At 69.1% G+C, this 4,905-nt stretch overlaps 1 pseudogene; it reads left to right on the forward strand.

Annotated features, from left to right (window-relative positions):
- Positions 1-146: 146 nt before the first annotated feature.
- On the forward strand, positions 147-265 carry LOC148023849 (5S ribosomal RNA; annotated as a pseudogene).
- Positions 266-4,905: the final 4,640 nt, after the last annotated feature.

Genomic DNA, 4,905 nt, shown 5'->3' on the forward strand with positions numbered 1-4,905 from the left:
GCCTCCATGTGCGCGGGGTTTAGGGTTCGCGTTTAGTCGCGTCCTCCGTGGCATGAGCGGCATGGCATGCCGCCATGCCTCGCTCTTGAGCTCTCTCGTGCCACTTTCCGAGTATACAAGAGCTCTTTGGAATTCTTTTGTGTTTGTGGTGCGGTCACACCAGCGCTAATACACCGGATCCCATCAGAACTCCGCAGTTAAGCGCGCTTGGGCCAGAACAGTGATGGGATGGGTGACCTCCCGGGAAGTCCTGGTGCTGCACCCTTTTGCATGCTTGTTTCGAGACCGTGGCATGGAAATCCCCTCGGATCACGTCTTGACTCTCCAACGCTGACATCGTGGTAGGAAACCCCCTCGCCTTGCCATGACGCGGCGCCTCCTCTCCTCGTCGCGATTGTCTTTGCGTACGTCGTGCCTGGCCCCTCCCTCTGCCTCGCTCTCACGTGATACCCCCTCCTCAAGATGCGAGGTATTTTGGGAGCGGAGGGTGTGCAATGTTGTGGGGGGGTTCAGTGGAGCGGGGTTTTCCGAGGAGGGAGGGCGTGCCATGTTGCGCGGGCGGGTTGTTGGAGCGGGGATTTCTGAGGAGGGAGGGTGTGCCATGTCGCGGGGGGGTGCCATGTCGTGGGGGGGTTTCTTGAGGAGGTCCGTCGGGGGGTGGAAGGTTCCATGTCGCGGGAGGGGGTCGTGTGCAGTGGGGTGTGTGTGCCGTGTCATTGCAGAGCGGGATTTCTTAGGAGGGAGGGTGTGCCATGTCGTGGGGGGGTGAGGTGACGTGCCGTGGGTCGAGCGGGGTTTTTGGAGGTGGGGTGCGCGGGGGATGCGCCGCGTCGTCGGGGGGTGCGGTGGGGTGGAGGGGTGTGCCGTGTCGTGGGGGGGTGACGCGGGGTGGGGCGGGTCGAGCGGGGTTTTTGGAGGCGTGGCGGGGTTGTGTGGATGGAGCGGGGTTTTTCGAGGTGGGGTGCGGGGGGGATGCGCCGCGTCGAGGGGGGGTGCGGTGGGGTGTGCCGTCACGCGGGGTGGGGTGGTGTGGATGCAGCGGGTTTTTCGAGGTGGGGTGGGGTGGTGTGGATGCAGCGGGTTTTCCGAGGTGGGGTGCGCGGGGGCGTCGTGGGGGGGTGACGCGGGGTGGGGTGGGTCGAGCGGGGTTTTCGGAGGCGTGGCTGGGTGGCGTGGAGGGAGCGGGGTTTTTGGAGGTGGGGTGCGGGGGGGGCGTCGTGGGGGGTGCGGTGGGGTGGGGGGGTGCGCCGTGTCGTGGGGGGGTGACGCGGGGTGGGGTGGGTCGAGCGGGGTTTTCGGAGGCCTTTGTGGTGTGGCGTGGAGGGAGCGGGGTTTTTGGAGGTGGGGTGCGGGGGGGGCGTCGTGGGGGGGTGCGCCGTGTCGTGGCGGGTGACGCGGGGTGGGGTGGGTCGAGCGGGGTTTTCGGAGGCGTGGCGTGGTGCTGTGGAGGGAGTGGGGTTTTTTGAGGTGGGGTGCGGGGGGGCGTCGTGGGGGGGTGCGCCGTGTCGTGGGGGGGTGACGCGGGGTGGGGTGGGTCGAGCGGGGTTTTCGGAGGCGTGGAGGGAGCGGGTTTTTTCGAGGTGGGGTGCGGGGGGGCGTCGTGGGGGGGTGCGGTGGGGTGGGGGGGTGCGCCGTGTCATGGGGGAGAGACGCGGGGTTGGGGTGGTCAAGCGGGGTTTTTGGAGGAGAGGTGGGGTGCTGTGGAGGGAGCGGGGTTTTTGGAGGTGGGGTGCGGGGGGGCGTCGTGGGGGGTGCGCCGTGTCGTGGGGGGTGACGCGGGGTGGGGGTGGTCGAGCGGGGTTTTTGGAGGAGAGGTGGGATGCTGTGGAGGGAGCGCGGTTTTTCGAGATGGGGTGCGGGGGGGTGCGCCGTGTCGTGGGGGGGAGACGCGGGGTTTTCGGAGGCGTGGTGGTGTGGCGTGGAGGGAGCGGGGTTTTTCGAGGTGGGGTTGGGGGGGGCGTCGTCGGGGGGTGCGGTGGGGTGGGGGGGTGCGCCGTGTCGTGGGGGGGTGACGCGGGGTGGGGTGGGTCGAGCGGGGTTTTTCGAGGTGGGGTGCGGGGGGGGGGATATGCGCCGCGTCGTGGGGGGGTGCGGTGGGGTGGGGGGGTGTGTCGTGTCGTGGGGGGGCTGACGCGAGGTGGGGTGGGTCGAGCGGGGTTTTCGGAGGCCTTTGTGGTGTGGCGTGGAGGGAGCGGGGTTTTTCGAGGTGGGGTGCGGGGGGGGCGTCGTGGGGGGGTGCGGCGTGTCCTGGGGGAGTGACGCGGGGTTGGGTGGGTCGACTGGGGTTTTTCGAGGTGGGGTGCGGGGGGGGGGGTATGCGCCGCGTCGTGGGGGGGTGCGGTGGGGTGTGGGGGGTGTGCCGTGTCGTGGGGGGCTGACGCGAGGTGGGGTGGGTCGAGCGGGCTTTTCGGAGGCGTGGTGGGGTGGTATGGAGTGAGCGGGGTTTTTCGAGGTGGGGTGCGGAGCGGCGTCGTTGGGGGGTGCGGTGGGGTGGGGGGTGCGCCATGTCGTGGGGGGGTGACGTGCGGTGGGGTGGGTCGAGCCGGGTTTTCGGAGGCATTTGTGATGTGGCGTGGAGGGAGCGGGGTTTTTCGAGGTGGGGTGCGGGGGGGGCGTCGTGGGGGGTGCGGTGGGGTGGGGGGGTGTGCCGTGTCATGGGGGAGTGACGCGGGGTTGGGTGGGTCGAGCGGGGTTTTTCGAGGTGGGGTGAGGGGGGGTGGGGGATATGCGCCGCGTCGTGGGGGGGTGCGGTGGGGTGTGGGGGGTGTGCCGTGTCGTGGGGGGGCTCACGCGAGGTGGCGTGGGTCGAGCGGGGTTTTCGGAGGCGTGGTGGGGTGGTGTGGAGGGAGCGGGGTTTTTCGAGGTGGGGTGCGGGGGGCATTGTGGGGGGGTGCGGTGGGGTGGAGGGTGCGCCGTGTCGTGGGGGGTGAGGCGGGGCACGGTGGGTCGAGCCTGGTTTTTGGAGGAGTGGTGGGGTGCTGTGGATGGAGCGGGGTTTTTGGAGGTGGGGTGGGGGGGGAGGCGTCGCGTCGTAGGGGGGTGCGGTGGGGTGGGGTGGGGGGGTGTGCCGTGTCGTCGGGGGTGACGCGGGGTGTCGCGATGCCCCCTCCCCCCACCATGCCCCGACATGACGCGACGCGCCCCCTCCCCAACATAACATGACAACCCCCCTCCCCCCCCCCCATGACATCCCCCCATCCCCCATGACACGACACGATGCGATGCGCCCCCCCCATGACGTCCCCCCCTCAAAAATTCGCCTCCCCCCTCAACACACTCCACCCCACCCCTCCCCCCCCTCAAAAATTGGGCCCCCCCATGACATCCCCCCCACCCCCCATGACACGACACGACGCGACGCGCCCCCCCATGACACGACACGACGCGACGCGCCCCCCCCCTCCCCTTCCCCCCTCAACACACACCACACCATGTCGCGACGTGCCGCGCCCCCCCCCCCCCATGACATCCCCACCCCACCCCCCCCACCCATGACACGACACGATGCGACGCGCCCCGCCCCCCATGACACGACACGATGCGACGTGCCACCCTCCCCTTAACACACACACCCACCCAACGCAATGCCCCCCCCCCCCCCCAACACACACCACACCATGTCGCGACGCACCCCCTCCCCCCCCCCCCCCCGTGCCCCATGGCCTGACACGACGCGACGTGCTCCCCTCCCCTTAACACACCCACCCACCCTCCATGACGCCCCCTCAATAATTCGTCCCCCCCCTCCCTCAACACACACCACACTACACCATCCCTCCCCCCTCCAAAATTCACCCCCCCCATCTCAACACACACCACACCACGCCTCCCCCCCCCCCCTCAAAAATTCGCCCCCCCCCTTCAAAATGCGGCTTTGTCCACGGTGTGGTGTGGTGTGTATTGGGGGGGGCGCCGCACGTCGCGACATGATGTGGTGTGTGTTGAGGGGGGAAGGGGGAGGGGGGGGCACGTCGCGTCGTGTCGTGTCATGGGGGGTGGGGGGGATGTCATGGGGGGGCGCGTCGCGTCGTGTCGTGTCATGGATGGGGAGGTGGGGTGGGGATGTCATGGGGGGGGGGGGGGGCGGCACGTCGTGACATGGTGTGGTGTGTGTGGAGGGTGAAGGGGGAGAGGGGGGCACGTCGCGTCGTGTCGTGTCATTGGAGGGTGGGGGGATGTCATGGGGGGCGCGTCACGTCGTGTTGTATTATGGGTGGGGGGGGATGTCATGGTGAGGGGGGCCGAATTTTGGAGGCCCGGGGGGAGAAGGGGGGAGGGTGGGGGGGTTGAATTTTGAAGGGGGGCGAATTTTTGAGGGGGGTGGAAGGGGTGGAGTGGGGTGGTGTGTGATCGGGGGGGGGCGAATTTTTGAGGGGGGGGGGGGGAGGGGTGGTGTGGTGTGGTGCGTGTTGAGGGGGGGAAGGGGTGGGTGTCTGTGTTAAGGGGAGGGGAGCATGTCCGGTCGTGTCATCTCATGGGGCGGGGGGGGGGGGGGAGGGGGGCATCGCGACATGGTGTGGTGTGTGTTGGGGGGGGGAACGCGGTGGGTGGGTGTGTGTGTTAAGGGGAGGGGGGGTGGGGTGGGGTGGTGTGTGATGGGGGGGGGGCAAATTTTTGGAGAGGGGGGGGAGGGGTGGTGTGGTGTGGTGTGTGTTGAGGGGGGGGGGGGAAGGGTGGGGAGGTGTGTATTGAGGGGGGGGGGGGGGCGAATTTTTTGGGGGGGGAGGAGGGGTGGTGTGTGTTGGGGGGGGGGGGGGCGGGCGAATTTTGGAGGGGGGGGGAGGGGTGGTGTGTGTTGAGGGAGGGGGGGGGGCGAATTTTTTTTGGGGGGGGGGGAGGGGTGGGGTGGTGTGTGTTGAGGGGGGGGGGCAAATTTTTGGGGGAGGAGTGTGTGTTAAGGGGGGG

Source organism: Lygodium microphyllum, chromosome 16, assembly GCF_053477565.2.
Source record: "Lygodium microphyllum isolate KBCC chromosome 16, Lygodium_microphyllum_v1.1.10, whole genome shotgun sequence".
NCBI lineage: Eukaryota > Viridiplantae > Streptophyta > Polypodiopsida > Schizaeales > Lygodiaceae > Lygodium > Lygodium microphyllum.